The sequence below is a fragment of the Fukomys damarensis genome, unplaced genomic scaffold (genome assembly GCF_012274545.1).
Source record: "Fukomys damarensis isolate Sample0158 unplaced genomic scaffold, DMR_v1.0_HiC HiC_scaffold_35, whole genome shotgun sequence".
NCBI lineage: Eukaryota > Metazoa > Chordata > Mammalia > Rodentia > Bathyergidae > Fukomys > Fukomys damarensis.
This window is the reverse complement of record NW_022900947.1, coordinates 11321043-11346248: the sequence shown is the minus strand read 5'-3', so window position 1 is coordinate 11346248 and position 25206 is coordinate 11321043. Positions and strand designations below refer to the sequence as shown.

At 40.4% G+C, this 25206-nt stretch overlaps 2 long non-coding RNA genes across 2 annotated transcripts; one reads left to right on the top strand and one right to left on the bottom strand.

The window, feature by feature from the left end:
• On the bottom strand, positions 1-24718 carry LOC117284252. Its single transcript, XR_004515342.1, has 2 exons — positions 24384-24718; positions 1-384 (listed from the first exon to the last, which is right to left on the bottom strand). It is a non-coding gene; the product is annotated as an uncharacterized LOC117284252 (long non-coding RNA).
• LOC104874695 lies at positions 6227-10396 on the top strand. Its single transcript, XR_783848.1, has 3 exons — positions 6227-6252; positions 9696-9803; positions 10309-10396. It is a non-coding gene; the product is annotated as an uncharacterized LOC104874695 (long non-coding RNA).
• Positions 24719-25206: the final 488 nt, after the last annotated feature.

The window sequence follows — 25206 nt, the reverse complement described above, 5'->3', positions numbered from 1 at the left end:
TTTCAGGGCTTCACCCCTTTTCTTCCGAAGTTCAACAACCCAAATCCATCCATCTGCCCCATATGAAACTGAAATGGTGACTCCTTTAAAGCTTTGAATTCATGATGAGGCATCTTCCATAAGCAATCATCCAAATCTAATTGATTTAGGACAAAAACCATCACTTATAGCTTGAGGATCAATTGGCCGGGTGTTTCTGCAGAACTGGGCTAGGTTAGACTGATCCTGGCTGGGATCAATGCTGTGTCTGTGGTCAGTGGAAGAGAAGCTGAGGCGTTGGTTGGTCTAGGATGGTCTCAAGTGGAAAGGGTCACTGGTCCTCTTTGTGGTTCCTCGCCTCCCAGGAGTCTGGTTTGAACTCGCTCATGTCTTAGTAGCAGGGATCTAGGAGCAAGAGGAACAAATACAAGAGGAAAACACTCTGCAGCTTGGACTCAGAGCTAGCTGAATGCTGGTCTGAGACACGTACGTGCAAGTCTCAAGGTCAGCCCAGATTCAAAGTTTGAGGAAATAAATCTTTCGCTTTGTAGGAAATTCTGCAAGGTCTTTGTTTCATCCATAACTCAGGTGTGCTGGGGATTTCAAGACTGAAGAAAGCACTGTGAGGGCTTTTAAAGTCTAACAGGCACCAACAGGGAAGTACAGTTACTAGTACAGTACTAGTAAGTTGCAACTTACTAGTGAGGGAGGTTCTACAAGAAGTGTGTATAGATCCGACAGTACTTCCTAGTGCAACTTTACAGGCAGCACCTCCCAGTGTACAGCACTGCCAGCCCAGCTCTGTGTGAACAGGAGACATGTGCCTGGCAAGGGTGTCACCCAGTACGTTTAGTGTCAGCTGCTTAGATGAGTAACTCACCTCTCCGGGGTACTGCAGGGAAGGGGCTTTTGTAGCTCTGCTTGTTCCATCCTGTGACCAGTGTTTGAAGGAATGGCTGACTTAGCACACATGTAGGAAGGAGGCTCCTGCACACAACGCAAGTTTTCCTGGTCCCGGCATTCTTCAGATAACACTTATCCAGACATTCTGATACCGTCCCTGCCCCCTTAGAATGCCCCTTTGACTTGACAAGAGTGTTGCGAACAGGAAAGAGAAGTTTCAAGGACATAGGTGCCAAGTGTTCTAGCTTTTCTCAGGGAAAATTCAGTGTCATTGAAAAGGTGCATGCATAGAGGCAGGGTGGTTACTTCTGAACTTTGTAAGCATTAAGTGTTATCCCCATCCTGTCTCTTGGACCACAATCACCACCAGAATGGGCTGCCTTCTGTAGAATTCTGGGGGACATGATTCACCTTCTAATTCTGTCCCACAAGGAGCGTGTTTCAGCATTCCTTCCAAAGATGCTTTTCAGATACCAGAAGAGAGTTGTCTCATTAACACACATACACCCTCGCCCCCACACATGCAAACACATGGTTCCCAAGGACAGTTTAGTTTACTACAAGACTGGCTTCTGGGACATGAAAACAAAGTCTGCTATTCTAAAATTCAGCTCCCAATCCTAACATATTATGGGTTTAAATATCCCAATTCTCTTTAGCTTCAGCTATTTTTCCACAGTAGTATTAAACTTGCATAAGCAACAGAAAGCTTACACTGTTGACCCTTTAAAATAAATATTTATAAGTTCCATTTTCAGTAAAAAAAGTTTAAATGTCTATCAGTTGGTATTATCTGCAGCTAGATGTGTTCTGCAGGTAGTTTAACATTAGAATTTCCAACAAATAATTCGTGGGTTTAAATATACTTTTCTGGTGAGGTGGTGAGATCATTCGTGTAAATGAAGAACCTTGACTTTGTTGTATCTCTATTCTTATTTCAACAGAAAAGGAGGACTTTATGAGGGTAGAGTTTTCATTTTGAAAAGATTATTCCATTAAGATTGTTGCATTGCTGGGAGAGTAGATGAATATCTATTTCTGTACATTAAGATCCAAATTCCAAGTAGCTGCCTCCTTGAAACTAACGATGCTATTAATAGGTGCCTGGAGTATTCTGTTCAGTGTGGAAAGTAGGAGAGAGGCAGCAATCTTTAATTTACCGGGATGAGCACCTTCATACAACTATTGTTTGTAGAAGCAAGCATAACCTTCCTGAGTGATCTTTTTAAGCAACGTGATAGATGTTATAGGTTTGTATTACAAGAGGTTAGAAGCCATGCATTTCTGTAATGTCTCTGTCAGGCTGATTGCAAATACACTTTTTATTGAACTGGTCTTGAAGGTTTGTTAATAATCTCAGTTTGAAAAGTTGACATTGGCATTGACCAAATATTCCTAATCTATTTAGAGCAAAAATTTGCTATTTCGGCCATATTCTTTAGGAATTGGTGGTTATTTGAAAACACCTTGGGTTGAAGATCATCTTTAGTCATATCTGAAAGATGAATTAGTAAACTATACAATGGTTTGAATCAAATTTCAAAGAAAATGTACATCTTCTAAACAACATAAGCCCTCAGATACACCTACTTCTCTCTAAACAACATCATCAAAGGTTATTTCTGCTGAAACTGGATGTCCTAATTATAAAGTGTCATTGCCTCCTTAATGAGAGTCTCTATGATGCTTGAAAGAAATAAACCTACAGTACAAAGATTGTACAACTTAGGCCACGGCTAGATCATAGTTTGTGCATGTGAATCAATTCAGGAAAAACAAAACATGTTTAAGCTATGTTTTTTGCCCTCTTTGTCCCAAATGGGATAAAGTTAATGAGAGAAATTGCTAGTGCTTTTCAGTCATCAAAACATTAACAACAAGGAATTTTGAAAAGTAGCAAAAAAATATGGTTTCCTATCATTTGTACTTTCTGTTTTAAGTCCTCTTAGTTTCCTGAGGTATGTTTGTGTGAAGTACTTTGTTTTGTGCTTAAGGTGTAGCCTGAATTCAGGTCTCACTTTTATCCATGGAGACAGAGATGTTCCCACAGAGAAATGGCCAGGGTGCTGGAGGGTGACTGGCTCTTGCCATTCAAAATACAAGTGGCACAGCCTGGAGTGGACCAGGCTGTGGGCTGGAGCGAAGAGGGCTGCAGACTTAGGTGACAGAATTCTGTAGCTCCCACTTCCTCTTTCCCTGCAAGCTCATCCCTTGTGCTAGCTCCACCCCTACATTCACCAAGAACTGACGGTGTTTTTTTTTTTTTTTTTTTTTTAATGTGAATTCAGTCTTCTTACCTAGCTTAGACCCCATCACTGCTTCTGAAAGGTCATCCTTTCATCTTCCATCTGCGTAACTTTTCTCATGACCATCACCTGTTAGTTTCCTGTGCCTCGAATTACTGTAGAATTGTGTAGATTCTGCCTGCCTAGATTTATCTATTTAAAAGGAAATTTTCTATTGCTACAATAAATGGAATATCACTATCACCTGCCACATGAAAAAACCATAAAAACAAGTACCATGAAACAACACAGGGACAATCAGTGCTCGTAAATCCTCTTGTGTGCTCGGCACTTACAGTTAAGGTTTCCATTTCTGCTGAAAGAGGGATCGGTAAGAGTTAGAGTTGGGGAAATCCGCACCTCAGAGAGACTTTCTCATTGACACACCCAAGTAATGAAAGGCACTTGAAATAAAAAGAAAACTCTCAACTCTTTGGTGACCACAATATCACTGACTTCAGTCTACAAGGCACCCCAAACTTCTTTACTGGCAGTAGCCTTAGTCTTGCACTTTGAGAGACATTGGTAGAGAGATGGGTCTGCTAAGGTGCCAAGGTCTCATTTGTCTGATTTTACTCTCTGAAAGATCTGGATGGACCTGGCCATCTTCAGAGCTGGCAGGTGCTGGAGTTCTTTCTATGCTTCACCCTCCTACTGTCCTGAAAGCTCACGTCATATCAGCTGAGCCACAGTGGAAACTGAGATCAGCTGCTCACCAACCTCCCAGACTCCCTCCCTTACTCCCTTCTTGTGCTTGAAGATTGTCACTGAATCACCTCTTGGTCTGTCCTTCTCTAAGTCAATTTATGTCAGCTCTTTAGCTCTCTCGTCTTCCATCTCATTTCCTCTCTCTCTCTCTCTCTCTCTCTCTCTCTCTCTCTCTCTCTCTCTCTGATTTCCAATATATTCTTTGGGCACCTTTTGACTTCTTGAAATCTTCCTAGTCTGAGGCTAGAAACTCTTTTGGGAGGCCCCATATCTTACCCCTGTCTTATTTTGAAGCACCCTGTCCTAGAGAAGTACTTGGAGTCTAGCCAAGTACTATTCCGAATGGGCCAGCAATATTATTTTATCTGGGAGCTTGCAAAGTACACACATTTTCAACTCTCATTAAAGACCTCCTGAATCAGAATCTCTTGCAGGGGGGGCCCTAGAATCTGTTTTAACCGGTTCTCTAACTGATGCATAAACCCAATAAAGTTAAAGACTTAGCTGTGTCCCACATAACATTTTAAACATTTTTTCTAAGGCTCTGATATTTAAAATTTAGAAGATCTTACATAAAAATATAACTTTCCAGATTCCCTTACCAATATTAACATCTGGAAATCGTTTTCCAGACTCTCCCCCACCCTGGAATTGAGCCAGTCAGTTCATTCCTGTGATAATGTCCACACAAAGTCCAATAGCAACTACCATTTCCCACTATGCACATGTAATTGTTTTTCTTGCAAATGGAGATTAAGTCAGTACAGAATGCTTCTTGTACATAGATCACTATCAAGAGTGATGAAATGACCAGAAGGTCATGAGATTCAGTAGGAGAGAAAGCCTTTTTTTTGCTTTTGTTTGTTTGTTTGTTTGGTAGTATCAGAGATTAAATCCAGAGAGTCTTGAGCTACATCCATGTCCTTTTTCTGTTATTATTATTTTTTATTTTGAGATGGTGTTTTGCTATGTTGCCCGGGGTGGGCTTGAACTTTTCATCTTCCGGCCTCAGCCTCCTGAGTGAGTAGCTGGGATTACAGGCATGTGCTGTCATGCCTGGTTGAAGAAAAAATTGTTGACTAGAAGTGACGTGACTTTTAAAAATTTTCCACATTGTTTTCCTAGCCTTAGAAACACTGGGCTATGTGATTCTTACTTCAGACTGTATTCGTTAGATTTGCTTCACTTTTCTAAACTCAGCATCCTCCTTTGACCCTATGTGTTACCTTTTGGACTTTTGATTTCTTCTCAAACCTTTCTACCTAGTCAAACCCTTGGTCTTGGCTTCCTTCAGCCTAGTCTGACCTTTTGTTATTCAACTGCTGCATGACATTGATGCTACAAATTATTCCTGGATTGATTACTAACCATGATGCTTTTACTTTAGCACATTTATTTGTTCAGATATACAGTACCAGTCAGTACAGTGGAGAAGGCTGGATTTTGGGAATAGGAAAGGTGAGTTTGATTTTGGGTTCTGAACTTACTGGTTTGTTATGAAAGTCAAGTAAGCAGCACATGCAAGGTTTCTATCATAGTGTTGGACACATGGTAAACAGCAAGCAGCAGGACTTTTGAATGATAGTTCAGTACTTGCTAATGATGTTAACTATGTATTTAGCATGTGCTTTAGTCCGGGGCTGTTAACTAGACACTGATGTGCATATATAAGATGAGGAAGTCAAGCACACAAATACTTGTAATAACATTATAGAGAAAATGCTCTGGGATCATGGTGGGAGGAGCTTCTGAAAGATTTTGTAGGTGGTTGTTTAGCTCCAGAATCAAGGCTGAAGAAGAATTTTTCTAAATTCAGAAGCAAATGAAGCAGTACCTTGTGTACAAATACCCAGAAATAAAAAAGCATAATGTGTTCTGTGAATGTTCCAAAAGTCATGATTAATTCCACATTGCTGGAGTAGAGCGTATGTGGAGAGACTGAAAACATATGAGACTGGAAAGAGAGATTGATGTGAACACAACTTTCCCAAACTGCAAGAATTTGAACCTTATTTAGGAATCAAGATTGTGGTTTGGAAAAGGCACTCTGACACCCCTGAGTTACCTGGAAAAATTGCAATTGTGCTCCATGGATTGTGTGAGGAAAGCATAGATAGGAAAGAAGAATTTTAGAGACATTTTGATCCAAAATGGTGAACAAAATTTTCAAAGGACTGAATTCTCGGATTTGTCAAAAATAGAGAACATATTCTTCATGCACTCTGATGACTGAAAGTTTTGCTGCATCAGATTTTTCAGCCAAGTCAACGTGAAGTTTGTGACTGAAACTAAAAATCACCATAGTGGTGAGAGCTGTTGCCTTGGCAACACTGGCAAAGGTCCAGTGAAGGATTCTGGGTAATCGGCTAGGCTGCAGGTAAATTTTTATGTGGTCTACTTTGGGCCAGTAAGTTAACACCACAGAAAAGCCTAACCTGGTATTTCCTAAATTGACAGTGCTTTAATTTACTCCTTTTGGCAAAGACTTTACTCTGGATTGGCCCTTTGTAAGGCCAGGGCATGATCCGAAGGGCTTTGACAGACCTTCTAGGCTGAGAAAGTATCTTTCCAGCCTCAACACTCCCACTCTGAGTTTTTTCTGTTGATTTTTGGACAGCTCTGTCAACTATTGTTATCATTAGGGTCTCAGTCTCATCATACAAATAAGATATGATAATATACCATATATTCAGTCCCATGTATGTATAATGCTCCATATATACGGAATATACCATATATAGGTCTCACACATATGATATACCATGTTTAGATAGATAACTCCATGGAGCAGTTGTGCCAAATGATGTGGCAAGTAGATTTTGTAAACTATAACGTGCTATGCAAAATATTTTGAAATATTATATCAAGTAATCTAATCAAGGACTGAGACCTAGGACAGTGACGTTTGCATCAGGAAAGGCACAGAGATGATAGCATGGGGGTTAAGTCTGTGACCGAGAGGGAGAGGGGCTCCTGTGAGGACTCAGCATGGCTCTCATCTCTACCATGCTCCAAGCCACTCTTGCTGCATCTCGGATGCTCGGAACGACTTTCTGTCCACCTGACAGAGAGTGCTCTTTCATGTCTGTGTTTTACAAAACTCTTCTCTCTTCCTGGATTTCCCGGATCTACCAAGTCCACATGAATAACACTCTCTCTTCTTTTAAGATCATCTGGAAAGATCAGTGCCACCTGCAGAAATAACAATACCTTTCTGATATTTGTTCTATTACATGGAAGTTATCTATGCATATTCATCACTTTTACTTAAGTGGCCTGAATTGTGTTATCCCCACACTCCTTGCCTCCCAACTTGATTAAGGCTTCATATTGAAGCCGGTGTGATTGGCTTTAGAGAGAGGGCCTTTGGGCAAGTAATTAAGGTTAAGTGAGGTCACGGGGAGGGGGGCAGTCCCTAATCCAATAGGACAGATATTCTTAAAGGCACAGGAAGAGAATCAGTACTGCGGGCACAGAGAAAGTGTCACCTGTGGACACAGTGAAGACACTCATCTACAACTCAAGGCCTTGGACTTCTAACTCCCAGAGCTGTGAGATAAGAATTTTCTTTTCTTTTTTTTTTTGTGGTACCAGAGACCCAACTGGGAGCCTTGCACTTGCGAGGCAGGTGGCAGAACCACTAAGCTAAATCCCCTGCCCAATAATTTTCTGTTGTTTAGGCCACCTAGTCTGTGGTGTTTTATTATGGTACTTGAAGGGCCTCATAAGGATAACAAGCATCTTACAGGAAAAGACTGTATTTTATCCAGTTTTGTACTATCCAGTATTGGCAAAGAGTATGTGGTAGGTAAACAAGTTTTGAAGGAATGAATAAACTAATTAATGTAACACATCTGGGCTTAACTGGTTGATCAGATGAAGCCAGGAATTCAGATTGGCTTTGTATGCTCAGTCTGTGGTCATGACTCTGCAGACCTAAAAACTGGACACAGAAGTTGGGTCATAGAGACACAGAGTGTCTGGACACAGAGTGTGGGTCATAGAGAGAGTCCGGGTGGGCAGATGTAGAGCCAGGTGAGCCCCACAGGAGGCCACAGGCAGATGTTGAGGCTGGCCTTAGAATAGATGTCAGGTAAGGAGTCAGAGGAGCTGGGGAGGGTAACAGTTGCCTACGACCCTCTAAGAGATCCATCACCTCCAGGGTAAAATGTAAACTTTTTGCTTGGCCAGAAAATTTCTTTATGTTATGGCCACAACCTGCTCACTCTGCTAACAGCAGTTCTGTAGATAGCCCAGTGACTGTTTATTGTCTGCCTCTCCAAAGCAAGAATTATGTCTAATTTGCTTTTGTTTCCACTCAGTCCCTAGGGGAGGCTTACTAAGTCCTCGGTGCTCAATGTCTCCTAATGAGCAGGATAGGGCCTCAGTGTAGGGTCTTGCATACAGAATATTTCTCAGCCACCGAGAACCTCTGAAAACTGGACTCCTTTACGAGGTCCCATATGAGTGTTACAGAGCTGCAGTAATTGTTTGAAAAATAAAGTGATAATACTCAGCTTTTCAGAGGATGACAGAAAATGTACACTTTCATATACTGACGGTGAAGAAGTGGTTGTTACAACATTTTGGGCTCCATATATTGAAAATTCTTAAAACTTGCATACCCTTTGATCCAGCAGGTCCTTAAGGAAGGCAAAAATTGTACTGCAGGCTCCTTCATATCAACCAGGAAAAACTGGGTATAACTGTTATTTCCAACAATAGGTGATTATTTAAATACATGGCAGTGATCATGTATTAAATAGATGGAAAAACCACACTTCTATTGAAACAAAAACCAAGAAACAATGCTGCTACATGTAAGCTTTGATCTGAACTAATGATCAGACCTTGTTGAATAAAATAGCAGATTAAAAAGAATATACAATACTGTCTAATTTTAGTTAAAACATTCACAGTTTGCAAAAAGACAAGGTTGTATGCCCTCAAATGTGAACAGCAATTATGAGTATTTTTAAAAATTTTGATCTTTGATCTTTTTTTATCAGGAGCATATATTACTTATATGATAAATGAAAGGTTTTTAAAATGTAAAAAATGCCGCCCTCATCAACTTTTTTCTAGACTTTGTATGTTATCAACATAATTTGTTACAATTTTATTTATTTATCTAAGCATATTCTCTCATGCCATTTGCATGGTAATGATAAAAAGTAATGTTCATTCTTACATTGGTGTGAAACAAGAGCAGATAAGTAGGCTTGTATAAGCAGTTTTACAGCTCTGGCTCCCAGGCTGACTTGAAGCTCTCAGACTCCTCTTGTTCCTTCAGAACATGTTGGCTGCTGAACTTTCTGCACCGTCCTTGCTCTGGGGTGTTAAGAGTTTGAAAATGTAATCACTTCTCGCTTTTGATCTTCTTCTGCTCCAAGTGCCAGTGTATTCAGTGAAAGTGGTTTGTGAAGCTCTTTGTAAATGGTGTGTAGCTCGGCCAGCCTGAGATTTGTCCTGGAAAGTGTATGGAAACACTGTGGTTCTGGGGACTCAAACTCTTTACCTGAGGGCCCCAGGTTGTCTTGGAGGTAAGAAGATAAACCGGTGCGGAAGTACTAGGGACCCACCAATACAGCTTGGGGGACTTCACTGGTGCCTCTGGAACATAGTGAGGAATCAGCTGCTCAAGGAGAAATTTGAAAGCCTCTCATTGCATGCCTTCCCTTTGTTTTAGTGAAGCACATACAAAGTGCCAAGCCTAGTAGGTGTGTGAGTGAGAAGACTGACTTTGCCAGTTACTTAATGGCATAGCTGGAACCAAAAATGAGTCTTTGGATGTTTAATGCTGTGTTGTGTTGACTCTAGATCCCATTGATGTCTTCATACTGATAGACAAAACTGGAACCATTCATAAAGTGAAGTAAAGCCATCCAGTGACAATGATAACAATATTCTCATTTCTTACCAAGAATGGTAAGTATGGGGGTTAAGTCAATAGCCATCCTGAGATCTAGCCCCCCTTTGAGACCATAGACAACATGTGCTCTAAGTCCCAGGGAAGTGGCTGCCTGGAGGCACCATAGTCAGTGCAGATTATGGTCTTGGGCAGAGTCCAGCTGCCTCACACAGTGCCAAGGACAAGGTCAATAACTGCGGGATCGGATGACCATAATGATAGCCAATCAACCAAATGATAAAGCTTGGAGGCAACCATCCATCCATCCATCCACCCATCCATCCATTTATTAACTGTGTAGACATGATGAAATCCCTCACAAATCCAGCGGGTGATTATGTTTACTAATTATCTTCCCTTCACCTTTCTCTATTCTATTTCCATTTCTCCTTCCCCATCTCTACTGTCTTAAAGTCGTGACTTTAATTTACCCTTTTTAACTCCTCCAACCAGATATCGCCATTCTAACCCATCATGCAGATTGCCAAGAACTATCTTTCTAAACACAGTTCCTTTCATTAGCTCCCAGAGAATCTGGCAAGCATGACAGGATGGAGAATACACTTGGTGACATATTCGAGATTCTTCTAGATCCAGCCTGCTCCCACCTCACCAGGTGAGTCTTTGTCATTCCGTTCAGGTAACCTGTCTCTCCGCTATACTCATCAACCTGCAGTTCCCAACTCACCAGGTGGGGTCACGCCTCCATTTCCCTGTTCTCTGTGAACTCTGGATGAAAATTGCTATCTCTACTTGTTTGCATTTCAAGGTTCCTCTCTAGCCTCATTTCCTTGCTGAAGTCTTCCTTGACCTTTTCTCCCTGAAGTAAATTTGACTATTTTCTGTTACGAATCCTTAGAAAATCCTGGGGAACTATATTGACAGGACTTGTACACTATTTATTACTTTTCTTTCTCAGGGTCCCCAGTGGATCTAAGTCCTTCTAGTTTAGGAGCCCATTTTATTTATCTTTATTTTTTTTTCCGTTGCTATAGTCTGAATATTTGTGCCCCTGTCAGTTCATATGTTCAAATCTTAACCTCCAGGATGATGGTATTAAGAGCTGGGATCTTCTGGGAGGTGACTGAATCATGAGGGGGGAGACCTCATTTAAATGGAGTTAGTTCCCTTATAAAAGAAATCCCAGAGAGCTGCCTTACTTCTTCATCATGTGAAGGTACAACCAGAGGTGTTGTCTATAAGTCATTCCTTACCAGATATGAATCAGCTTCCAGAACTGTAGAAATAAATGTTGCTCTTCATAAGCCACAAGCTCATAGTATTATTTATAGCAGCTTAAATAGCCTAAGACACCATACGGTGCAGGACCTCATACACATTAGGCACTCAGCAAAGATGAGTTCAGTTAGTCGACGTGACACGGATTGATCCGACCATTGTCACACAGTCTACAAGTTTGGACTGGTTGAACTAGTAGTCTTCTCCCTCTCTCTCCTTTTCTCACCCTCAGTGTATTTTTCTCAGCCCCTGGAGCCAGTTTTAAAGCACAAAAGTGATTATTGGACTTCTGCTGCATTTGCCTACTGCAATGGTTTTATTATATTTAAAATAAAATCCAGGTCCGTATTAGTTAGGAATGTTCATATCTAAACTTTTACCAGTCCCACAGTTGTACATGCAGGGCTAGACATATTCATAAACATGTTATAGAGATCCCATTTAATATCCTTCTCTCTGGCATGTGTCTTGTCCAATTTGCATCATGAGTGACTCTAATATTCAAGGCTAAGGAAAATGCTACTCCTCAGAAAAAAACTTCCTGATAAACTCATCCCAACTCTGATTGTATTACATTGTTTTATTTTATTTTATCTTTGATTCCACTTATCACTGTTTACGAACATCTTGTTTGTTGGTATGTTCCCTTGCATATTGTATTGTAATACCCAAGGATGCAGTAATGACAGCTAACACTTGTACGCTTTATATTACATGCTGGCCATTGTTCTCTATATATTGTTCTACTTAATCTTCACAACAGCCTATGAGGAGAGAATTATTTTAACTCCATTTTAAAGATGAAGAGACTGAGGACCATGGAGGTCATGTAAATCACTCAAGATCCCAGTCTTTTTAATCAGTGTTGTGCTATTCTCCACTGGACATGGATTTTATAGGTCCTGTTTACTGCTCTATTTGTGATTCTAAAAATACTGATTATGTGACCTAGAGAATAAATGAATGAATGCACACAGTATTGAAAGTGCTGGGTCTCTCCTTGTTTTATTAGACACTGGTATATTCATTGTAGTGAATCACTGGAATTTCATTGGAATGACTCATGTACAAATGAGTCAAATACTTTTTGGTTTAAATAAATTATATTTCCTCAAATTCTTGAACTATAACTCTCAGACATGACTTTAAAATTTCTCTACTCCAAAGCAACAACAAAAACAACAACAATAACAACAACCACTGCTTTTGTTTCAGCTAAAGCTGTGGGAGAAAAGTTCACTGTATTCTTGGAAGACATAAAGCTTCACTTGCTATGGTCCATAAAGTATCCAGAATAATTCTATGCATAGTCATTAAAGAACTCTATAAAAGGCACTGAATATTGAGACCACTCAAGCAATCTGATTGCTTAATTAAATCTCTAGAAATGCTCAATATGTGCCAATTGAAACTGTATCACCAATAAAAAAGACCTACTTGCGTTCTTCTATTTTTTTTTCTTTTCATCTTTAGTTTATAACAGCAATCCTGACCTTGGCCCTGGGCTTTTCCTGGAGATTAATGACTGGCTTAGGCTTTATGGTCCTCAACTGCCTCCGCAGTAGACTACCAGCTCCTCCCAACTTGTCATTCATCCCCTGCAAAGTACCCCACATCTCACACTGGTTTGCTAAGGAATGTCAGTATCTGTCAGAACTGGAGCAGATTGGTTTGTGAATAGTGATGTGTGGATTCTTGGGAACCTGGCAATATTGACATCTCCGAAGAAGGTATCCTAACAAACCCAGAGGTGGCCTTTGATGCACTCTGTGTTTACACAGAGCCTGCTTTCCCCTACACCACGTTTCAGTGTGATGGTTTAAAGGTCCTTGCAATGAATTCTTTTGCTCTTGGAGCTTTGTTCTCTTGTCTTTTGAGGTGTGACTTTCTTAAACCTGTGCATGGAAACAAATACTTTGGAATCGTAGAAAAAGCTTCTTTTGAAGCCAAAGATGGTGATGGCTGCCTCTAAGTAAATAATTCTGCACATAATATACTATAAACAAGTTAATCTTTCCCCACCACATCCTCCTGAGACTGACAGCATCTCAATTGGTTACAATTTAATTCTGCTTTTGTTTTTGTTTTGTTTTTGCTTCCTAATTGCCAGAAAAGCCTAAATTTTTAGAAAATGGTCACTGTCTCTCCAGTTCCAGAATGTCAATGTTTCAAATCCTCAGATCCTGCTTCCCAAATGTTCACAGCCACACCATGGTTTTGCAAGTCAGTGTTATTCCCATTGGTAGTGTGACCCTGAGTGACTTTGTTGACTGTAATGATGACACTGGTACTGTTTGACTGGTGCTTTAGGGTTTACGGAATTCCTCCTAGGAGCTCATGATTAATCATATCTTACAGAAAGAGGCAACTTGCTTCTGAGAAATAAAGTGACTTGCCCAGGATCATATATTCTGTAAGGAGATCTAAATTCAGTCTCCTTTTCAGGTCTTTCACTTTCCCACATTCCAAAGACAGTTCAACGTTCACTTTTGGGCCCTTAAATCATTTCTTGCTTTCTGTATCACAGCAAGTAAAGGAGCCTTAAACAATAATAGTTGCTACTATTTACCATTAGCTGCGGACATGTATCACATGTGCATCAATCTGCTTTGTCTTCATAATCCAATGGGCCAAGAACTTACAAAAGAGGACAGTATGGTTCAGTTGGGGTTGATGTCTTACTGGAGTTCAGGCTTTGGTAATTCTGATTCCGAAATCTTCATTTATAGAGCTCTGCTCTCATTCCAGACAATGGAGTCTATTCTCTGTGGAGTTTTGTGGCTTAGTAATTATCTTTCCTGTTACATAATATAAAATATGAGCTGTTCAGTGAGCTGAGGATGAAATTTTGACCACAACAAGATGGAAATATCCCCAGCTGGAGGGTGCAGCTTTTTAGAGGTGCTAAGGGATTACTTTGGTATTCTTTCTGAACATGGCTGGAATACAGTGGTACCTCTGTTCATGAACTTGATTCTTTCCACAATTCTGATTGCAAACCAAGTTGGATGAGAAGTGAGTCAATTCAATAGTTAGGTTCAATGTTAACCTTATGGGGGAAAATTTGATTCAGTTCTATTCTTATTTTTGCAACTAGAATCATGGAGAGAATTGAGTTTGTGAACCAAGGTATCACTACTTAACCTGGCAAGTGTCTTTGTGTTTTTAATTTTTCCCAATAATGACATCAAGTGGTGTATAGAAAGGACAGATTGTTGACTGGATAGATATCTGCAAATTTTTATTGCTAGGCTCAAATCATAAGGAGGCATTTTTTTTAGATTCATGGGGCTATATTTCTCCCTTTCTTTCTTTGGAGTAAGGAAAATCCAAAAAAGCTTCTCAAGCAGGTGTATTGGTTTCATTTTATCTTTCTTCAGTTAGTGGTTGATAGGTTGTGTATCTGCCATGTGCCAGGTACCCTCCTAGGAACTGGGCATTGTGTACTACTCTGCTGGGGGGAATGAGACAGACACAGACCCTGCCCTCAGAGTGCCGAGGACTAGCATGCAGGGATTGAGATGTTTGTTTCAACATCAGTCTATAGTCAACTCACCCTGCTGTTCATTCTGGAGCTATGTTCATATCAGTGCTTACCCCAAGTCTTGGCTGATCATGTATTTTCTTGCAATCTAGAGAAGGGCAACTTCAAACACACTATTCCTAGGAGTTTATTTCTAACCTGATGAATTGGAGTAGGAGAAGAGACAAACCTGGAAGGTGTCTTCCACATAATTCTAGGCTAACTTCAGTTCTGGCCCCACCTACCGCCTCTCTGAAGCTATCTTTTCCTTTGGAGCTTGACTCGAGTGGTGATCTTGGATCCCTGTGACCTATAAAGGCTTCATGTCATTCTCTTTCTTCCTCTGTTTCACCCCTCTCACGTGCCTCATATTGTATGATGGACCTATGGGCTACCTTGTTCTTCACAAGTCCTAGATTGTTGTCATCCGTGAGCGGAACAAGGTTCAGGAGCTTGGGCTGGGAGGGTAAGGCTCGGAATCACCAGGTAGACTCAGGGGAGGTCTCTGGAATGCTTCCGCTTTATTCAGGAAATGAACAGGCTTATATAGGGACAACCATGGAGGAGGAGCATGGGAGGAACATTTAACTTTTGTTGATGCCTTATTGGAAGCATGGTGGAGTGATTTTTCTTGGGCGAGGAGAAGGAGTCCTGGAGTACGGATGGAGGTTTAGCCTGTTGGATCCAGCATCTACGTAATTAAGCGAGTTAGCTCAGCCTTAGCAAGGTCTCCGAGTTAGCTCAGGAGACAGAAGTGTGGTACACCTGGCCCAGGCAGGCTTGAACTTCTCCCACACTCGATGATATCAGAGCTTCCCCTGAAGGTCAAGCAGGAAGGTATAGAAATGGCCGGAAGTAAATATTAGTGAAGTCTGAGGAAAATCTTGAGAAATAAAATTGTTCTTTCAGTATTTAAAGTTTTTCATTTACATAAATTTATCGCATAGCCACAGGAGAAAACAAAAACAAACCCAACAAAAACAAAATTTAAAAAAATAGCGCCTTGGAACGTCAGAGTCCCAGGTAATTTATTTTCATAGGAGAGCTTCCTCCAATGGTGCCCTGCTCTGCAAAACTTGATTTGCCATCAATATTTAAAATGAAAATAAAGTAGTTCTTAAAAAATGAAGATCACTTAAAACATAGTGCTACTTGAATGTCAAGAAGCCATTATATTTAATAGCATTTTTTAAACTATTAATGTTGAGTGGTTACTTTTTATTTTGCATTTAGTCACTCATGGGAGACATTTATTCAGTCTTATATGCTACAAATAGTGATGCTGTTAGTAGAGAGGATTCTCATTTTGAATAATGGTCTCATTTATATAATATATCTTAGTATAATATATTCATATTGCATGGAAAATAAAATGCACAAACTGTACAGAGAGTAGAAATTCTGTGAAACCCCTGCCCTTACAGCTTAATAATTGTAAAATCAAGAAATGTGGTAGTTATTCTGAGTTGGTCAAATGGCCAACTCAGACGGCCAAATACAGGTTTAAATCATATTTGGAGGAGTTGGCAACATTAAAAACAAAGAAAAAGATCTTTAACCTATCTTGTTAAAAAGTTTAGGATACCACCCTCTTCCATGATATAATCTAAAACACTAGAAGCAAAGAGAAAAAAATATGGAATATAAATGAGATAACTGTTTTTACTTCTAGATATTATTTTATGAAGTAATTTTAATAAATTGTCATTCTGGGTTTCATGAGCAAATTGGTAGTCTTAAAAGAAAAAACTCTGATTTTGTAAAAATCTTGTACCCTTTTCTTTTTTGTCTTTTCCAGTCTATAATATGCATAGACTTCTCAATAATTTCAATCAGGGAAAATTGTAAATTTGGACACAAATGGCACAGTTTTCTGAATCTGTGTTCCCTTTGGCACAGATAAAAAAATGTAGAATGCATTAGGTGCACAGCAAAGGGCACAGATGTGTGCTGTTGTATGAAAAATATGTAGGATTTTTTTTGTTTGTTTTTTGCAGCACTAGGGATTGAACACAGGTCCTTCACACTAAGCTATATTACTAGCTCATTGTTTTTATTTTTTATTTTGAAACAGGGTCTTGATAAATTGCCCATGCTGGGCTTAAACTTGTGATCTTTCTACCTCATGTAACTTTTGAAGATAGCATCTGATTCTTGGGCATTTGTGGTTCTGGGCCCCCCTAAACCTGGGTCTTTTCCTTGAAGGAATAGCACCAGTGCTTATTGTGTGTCAGGTGTTATGTCTCATACTAATATCATCAGTTATCGTTCTTTTAGGTATACAGAAAAATCAAGTAGGGACTGAATTGATCTAAGATACAACCAGTATCATCAGCAGTCAATCTTTCCTTTTTCTTTAGCTTTGCTTCTTAGATGTTAGATAAAACCACGTAGTTAGAGCAAGGTTTCTGGACCTCAGTACTATTGATGCCGTGTGATGGAATATTATTTTGTTCTTGTGGAGACCGTTGTTTTGTTGTTCTGCCGAGCCTCCTTGGGCCCTGACCATCAGAAGGAAAGTGCAGTACTCCCAGAGCTTTGGCAACCAGCAGTGTCTCCAGACACTTCCAAATGTGCTCTGCATGTTACTGAGCACCATTGAGATAGTGGAACGATTCTGCCTATGAGGTGCTCCTTAAGCCATGTCTTTCCAGATTCAGACTCTGCGGATCAAAGACCTTCTGTTCTAGAGTTCCAGGGAAAAAATCCCTAGGTAACCTCTTCCAGGACCTGCTCAGGTAGGTGGTCCACCCTAGAAATAGTCACTCTGAAGTCATCCCTGAAGCCATCTCTGCCTAGCAAGCTCAGGTTATGTGCTCTACCTGTGGGTTGGGGGTGGAGCACCACTCCCAGCATAGAGAAAAAAGTTGGGTGAAAAAATAGTATTCTCTGATTAAAATCAGAGGACATCTTAAAGAGGAATAGAGACTGGACAAGACTAAGAGCAAATACCTACTGCAGAAAAAGAATCCTAATTTTCACAACGACCTCTGGGGCACAGAGAAATTAAATGGCCCAAAGTCATAAGGACTGGTCAGATAGACAAGAATTTTTCTACCTAATTCAAAATGATGGGTTATGAATAACAACAAAAAATCCCTTTCTTTCTACCATCAGATTTGCCAAGAGTTAACAAATGCTTAATATCCAGGAGTATTTGCTGTGCCTGCCTGATGCTCAGTAACTTGTCACTGCTTCGAGGGATCAGGATGGGAGATCTATTCTCTGTAGTCCAACCTAAAGACTAAAATGCATTTCTCTGCAATTACACCATCAAAAAGGGTCAAATGATGCATTTACAACAGTGCTACTTTAGTTTTAACACTTTCTTCTGGCTCATTATGAGTTAACTAGGCTTTTTTTTCTAATTTAAGAACCAGTCATAACGCATGAATCTGTTTCTGTTGGAGAATGCATTCTGAATACTAAGCTACCAGCTTTCCAGTGCACTTTTGGAATGCATCACATTTCTAAGCTAGGGGTTGCCTGTGTTATGAAACCGACACTGTACTTTCAGGTGATTCATTTCTTCCAGGAGACTTAAGTATTTGTTCAAAGTTTCAACCTGCTGGTTGAATTTCTAGTAATAATGAAATGTACACAAGTTCCCATTCCAAAGAACGGAATATGTCCAAAAATCTAAGAATATGTATAAGAAGTCACACAATGTACTGGAGAGATTTACCTGTCACAAGCCATCTGTAGTCTCATTTTTAATCAAGAGTCTTTGTTAATCATACCTGGAAGGGTTGTATGTTGCTATATCTTAAGAGATTTCTACTCAGTATTGAACTCAAAGATGATTTACTTACATGATTTTTTTTTAACCTGTAAAATATATTGACCTTATGTAATGCCATCCAAAGCTGGGCGGGGGGGGGGGGGCGCCTTATGCTGCTCTCCGTGGGGTTAGCATTTTAGATTTGTCTTTGGAAGTGTGCTGCTGGGGGGGGGGGGGGGGGGAGCGCCTTATGCTGCTCTCCGTGGGGTTAGCATTTTAGATTTGTCTTTGGAAGTGTGCTGCTTGTTACAAAATTTCATACCCACCTCTCACTAACACCTTCAACACATAAACATGTCTCCTTGAAAGAGGCCACCATTTGGCGTGGTTACCATCTACTTTGCAAATTTTCAGCTACTTGTTTTGCATGGTGTGATGTTAATGAGTGGGGGAGATCCTGTGACCTAAATTCAGTGACAGTTTAGCTCACTCAAGCCACCTCTTTGGCGAGTCATTCTCCTTCAGATACAATGTGAGAATGTCTACTTAGATTAAGGTTAAGATCATTACTGCTCTTAATTTTTACTTCTAAAAACGGATACCTTTGGAAATACATTTATATCAAGAATGTTTGAGAATTGCAGAAAACAGCTGCACAGAATCTTGAGAGAAATAGCTTTAGCTTTCTGTAATTTGTGCACTGTTTGAGGACTGCACTGAAGGAATTTGAAATCAAGATGATTGACATTACTAAGCTTTTTTTAATGCTGCACACATGGTCTTTTTAAAAAAGAGTACTCTGCACGCAAAACATAATTGCTCTCTGCTTCTGCAAAGGTTTCCCTTCAATAGAATTGCATTTTCCTGATATAACTGATTAAAATAAATTAAATGAACCACTCAGTTATTCTTCCAGTTTGCAAACTTTGAAATTTTTAACAGGGTTTTTATATAGGCCTACATTGTGCAGCTCTATGTACTATTTAGTAAAGTGTATTATAAGTGCACTTTTGAAAAGCTAGATTAGAGCATTCTCAATAAAGACAAAAACAGGGCACAGTGCCTGGCCAGGGCCATCAGAGTTCTGCTGCTTGGTCATCAGCAGATGCCCTCTGATATCTTTTCTGGTCAGCTGGTTCTGGCTAGCTCTGTGCAGGCCCTCTTCGAAGTGGGCACTGCCTTGGGTGAGATGGTTCACCCTTCTAACACGGAGCATCCATGTGGTAAGCGGATGAGAGAGACCCAAAATATCCAACTGGGCTCCCTCATTTCCGTGTCTTCTATGGTAATTAGCATTAGCTTTTAAAGAATACATCTAGAAGACATGAGATGTATGTATATCAGCTCCCCACGACGAATGTAATTACTATGTATTGCAAGCATATTTAGTATATGTGTGGCCAAAGTGAGCACAATATACTGGTAAAACATTTAAAAAAGAAAACAATGTGTATATATGTATAGGTATATATGTGTGTGTGTACATATTTATTGCCTATTGTGTACATCACATTGATTACACTACAATAATTACATTGCAATAATTATATTGTCACATTGTAAGTGTAAGTGTATGTATTACAAGATGAGGTTGCTTCAAAACTTTTTACAAAGAAGTCCCAACTGAGCTTTCTTGTGATTTATACTATTTTTGATCACATGGATTATTTTAGTGGTAAATCGATGTCACTTTTGCTACAGAAAATACATTTGAGTTTATAAAAATGCTTTAAAATAATAGCTGTTTGGTTTAATGTAACTTATTGAGTATGTGGCAGTTGTTTAAAAAAAAGTTCATGCATTGATCAACTAAAGGATACAGAAACACTATAAACCAAACTGCGGAGGGAGAGGACAAGGCAGAAATCACTGTAGGCGAAAGAGTGGCAGACAAAATATCAGAATTAATGTACTCGTTTTCAGTTTTCTTTCTAAATTAGACCTTATCTCACCGACTGTTGTCACCAGGTGCTATAAGCCTTAAATACGTGGTTGATTATATTTTGTTCTCTGAAATATTTTGGAGGAGTTAGGAGAAGGAGCTAGGGGAAGTCTTTAAACATTCTGATCAGGTTTCCTCCGGGGTCTTGCTTGCTGGGAGAATGTCTTCTGGGTAAATTTCCACTCTCTCAGCGGGGAGTGTTTTGCATGAACTGACTCCCAGGAGAAAATGTTATTCCCTACAACAAAGCCCAGGCAGTGACTCATATTAAACTGACCAGGGTGGGGGAGGGGAGCGGTTGACCTGGAGGGAGTTGGTGGGGGAGGGCAGAGTATAGGATTTACTTTCTAAAGACTGACTACGGCTCTCTGGGAAATAAAAAACCTCCCAGGTCTCTGTTTCCCTGCGATGCTTTTGTATCGAAAGTGTTTGCAGTGTGTCATAAGGATTTTCTAGGATGAAATGAAGATTTTCAGTCAAGAGGAGAAAAACCAAGATTCAAGGAAAAAGGTCATGAAATTGTCTTTCTCCTCCACTATTGTGTGTTACGATATCAGCCATAATTGACAGGATGGACGTGGCTAATTTCAGAAAGCCATTTACTGCTCACCATCAGAAGTAAGACTTTAAAAGATACTGATTTGAAAGGAAAGACATCTTTGCGGGGGGGCTGGATTTGTATGTTTCAAACACCACACAAGCTAAAAATGGATTCTTCTCACATTTTCTCAAAAAACTTGAGTCTCAAACTTCTTTTCTTTCCAAAAAGGTTATAGGTTCACAGACAATCACTGCCCTGATGTTTCCTATTGGTTTTAGGATGCATCTTGATCAAATGATACAGTTCTGCAATTTGATCCGTTTAATTATCTTTTTTATTATTACAACATGCACCAGGGTCTTAAACTTTCCGTGATTTATTGATAAGAGTGCCTTCCACTTGTACTGCCTCGTTTTATTGCTGTTTTTATAATGGTTTCTAACTAATAAAATGTTATCTTATTCATTTTGTTTATGTGTAATAAATCAGAAGCCTTCTACTTTCCTTGCTAGGCAGATAGGGGTATGCAAGGGATGGGGAGATTGTTCCATGTGTTAAACCCATGATGTCTTTTGCATACAAATAGAAATTAGTACAAGAGCATTTCATTAAGGAAAGTATCGCTGTTTCTGCATGACCTAAGGAAAATTAATATTCTAAATACAAAATCATGTGACTGCGTTTTTTCCTCTTTCCAGCAATCAAAGTCTTGAAAAGATGCCTGGAATAAAGCCTAGATTTCTTCTTTGTTCCTATATGCAATATTTTTTCCTCAGTGAAGGAAATAGATATGATAGAAAAAACAGTATATGCTGTTTTAGGCAACCTTACATTAAATTCATTGAAGGGATATTTACTAAATATTTGGATCCTGTATTAGGTGCTGGGGTGAACAAGAGACATGGCCTCTTGACCCCGAAAAACATATTTTTTAAAGGCAAAATAGACACAGAATGATTATGTTAATGAATATGTAATTTCAACTGTGTTAAGGGTAGGGAAGAAAAGGCTCAGGTAATTGAGAGAGAATACATGCACTAGGTCTCATTCACTTCCGTTTTCTTCTTTTATTCAAAGATGGCTCTGCCTGCCTTGCAGGGGCTGTGCCTAGTTATGCAGGAATGGACAGGAAGGTTCTGCTGCAGGCTTGGGAGGGGGCTTCCGGGCACAGTCCCATGGGGGTCCCTGGGATGGGGATGCTGGGGATCTCACCAGGGAGTGCGGTGGGTGGCAGAGTTGAGGAAAGCAGCTGTCCTTCCCCAGTGTTGAAAAGTTTGTGAGGCACAAAATGGCTTCTCCAAATGTAGGGAGGTGAACTGAGTCATGCTCCTGAGAGGTGGGAATGGTTCCAGGGGACAAGGACAGTGGCAGACTTGCAGCTGGAGGTGAGCCAGGAAAGGAGGGTGCTTTGTTCCTTGCCAAGGCACTCGGATTTCATCTTGAGAGTTTGGGAAGTCCTGGTAAAACAGGGTTTGTAGTGGATATAGAGCATCCACCTGCCCATTTTTCAGTTTTAGTTAATAATAGTCAACCTTAGTTTCAAAAAATAAATGGAAAAATTCTAGAAATTCATGTTTGAAATTATTCACCTTTCTGAGTAGCTTGACAAAATCTTGCACGGTCCTGCCCTGCCCCACAGGGATGCAAGTCATCCCTCTGTCCAGTGTATACACATTGTATATACTCCTACCCACCATACGTCACCAGTACCCATCCTCCATTTACTTCAGGTATCTACCTGTCTCCCAAGAGCCTGCATATTCTGGGGGAAGCTGAACTGACCTCAGCAATAGGCTCTGGCCCCATCAAACATTATGTACCACCCTTCTTGACACTTTTCTGGGTCTGATGGGACAGGCTACTTTGGTCAGTGCTGATCGATCATGCCTTCACTCGCACTTCGGCAGTGGGAAGCAATTTAGAAATGGGAATGTGATCAGTTCCTGCCAGTCAGATGCAAAAGGTCGGTGTGTGTGTGTGTGTGTGTGTGTGTGTGTGTGTGTGTGTGTGTGTGTGGAGGCAGAGTTTTGCTGGGAAATTCTGAAAGAGAAGTCTCTTCTCTCTTAACAATTGTTGAAAGGGAATTTTTCTTCATACTTGAGTTGAGAGATGCCAGTGTGAAGCCCAGACTGCAACAACAAGCTTGTACTTGGTGGACACCTCAAGGTGGAGCCCTCCTTCTAAATAAGGAGCGATCTGCTGGGGTTTGTGTCCTGGGTATGCCTCATACTTGTGATCCAAGGCATGGTACAAATGCAGACAGTATATAGAGAATTGCAAGAGGACATTCTCATTGGAAGTACTTGAGAAGGGGTAGTTATTCTTGCCTATCCTTTACAAGTTTACTTTAAAGCTATGATTGCCCAGTTACTGTGCTAAGTAGTGAGAATACAGGTTAAGCACGAAAGATTTCTCAAAGAATTTTCAGGATATGACTTGTATTCGTCCCTTGTTTGTATTTCATTGTAGTCCATGATTGGCATGTGCATCTGTCCTATCTGTTCTGTGGTGTGTACGATGCTGGCCTATATGTAAGCACTCACTGAATGTTGACTGAAAGAAAATGCCAAAACCAACACCCATCCTACACCTGGCTAACAAAGAGCCAGGCTAGAGTAGCAATGCTTACAGAGAGACAGGGAAGGTTAACAGTGAGGGACCTAGGATTGGTTTTACAAAAGGCTTTCCTTTTGAATTATGGCTCAAGAGTTTACTGGACTCTCAGTGGGTTACTCTTTTCTTAGTCCTAACATGATACTATCCCATTAGGGGTATTATAAGGAATTAAATTAGGTAGTGGGAATATTTTATATTATAAATTTCAGATGGTGGATTGCCTAAAAGCAAGTGACTAATAAGTTATAGTTATTTCTTATTGAGTTATTTTACCAACATAAAATATTCACTTTGTCCTTCATTTGCACATTTTATTTAGCAGACAGATTTGTAACTGCCATTTTGGTTGCCCAACTCCCAATTTTTTCCTTTTTGAGAAGAGGCTCAGGAAGCGGGCAGACATTTTCTATTTCCACCCTGTAAAATCTGGACTCTGGGCCAGAACTTTAGTAGGACTAATCAGAAGCTCCTGCCTAAGACTTTGTGTCATGAGACCATGGTGCAAGGGGATGGAGAGGGTCAGACATTGACTCATAGCAACTATGCTGGCCACAGGATAGCCAGGGAAACTGAGCTTGGCAGTGTGTGAGGGATGGGGTTGGGCGGGGCCCAGGGCTTGTGCTGACAAAGCAGGATTGGGGCTATGATTCCTTTAGTGCTTCCTGAACCTGGGTCTTCAGCCAACAGGACCCGCCTTGAGTATCCCACACTCCCCTATCACCTTCCCTTCCTACCGAAATTAATGAGGGTTGATTTCTGTGTCTATGACCAATGACCCCAGGTAGAGCAGCAAATGTTAGAATTTCTCAGCCGGAGATGTGAGCTTTATACTTTTACGGCATTGGTGGAATATTTTATGAGATACTGAAGGTTACTTGTGTCATTAAAAAGTAAACTTGTAAAAAATCAATATAAAATCTTCTCTCTTACTCTTCTGAAACCATGAAAAGCCCAACACCCAGCCATGAGGCTAACATTAACAAAGAAACAAACGAAAAACCCTCAACGCTCTTACCTTATATTCTTCTAGCTCTGCCAAAATCCAGACGTGAGGCTGCTTAGATAATGTTATTTTCAACGTGTTGTCTTGTTTCATGGCAATCTTCCCTGGATGTGTCAGTCAAGAAAATGTTGACTGTGAGCTGATTCATGAGGCCTGTGCTTTAAAATCTGCCCCAACTTTTTAGCTTATTTCTGAAATGTGATCTTTTTGATAGATATTGCCTTCGTCCTAGAAAAGGACATCTTTTGGTAACGGTATTTGGATGATTTGTAGTTAATTCTTTTTTCCTATGAGGAAGGGAGCCTTAATAGAGGATTCCATAAACCAGAGTCTAAAGGCTCCTGGTTTTTATGCTACTGCTTTCAGGGGAGACTAAAGGCTTTTACTGCTCACAGTGCATTATCTCTTATGCAATACACAGAGCAAGATAAAAGCAACGATGAATTTATAAACAACAATAACTGTGAGGGACTTTGGAGGTGACCTAGTGAAGAGAAGACAAGGAGAGGAGCCTCTATCATGCGCCCCAGCTTCAGTCTGTGGGAGGAGCTGTGTGGAGTGCTGTTGAGGATACCTGTGTCCCTGTCCCACCTCAGTCGGAAGGCTGTGGTGATGAGCGAGGAAAGTCTTTACCTTCCCATGAGTGGGAGGATGGAGTGGTGGCCTAGGTGTAATTATTGGCCCTTGGTCTGATCCCTTCATCTCACTGCCTCACTGCCGGAGAGCAGAGGCCCCAGAAGCAGAAAGGGCTGACCGTGGTGTGCTACAGGCGTTCCTGCCATCAAAAAATGCTTCACTTCCTCACTGAGGCTTTGTAGAATGTGATTTCAAGTCC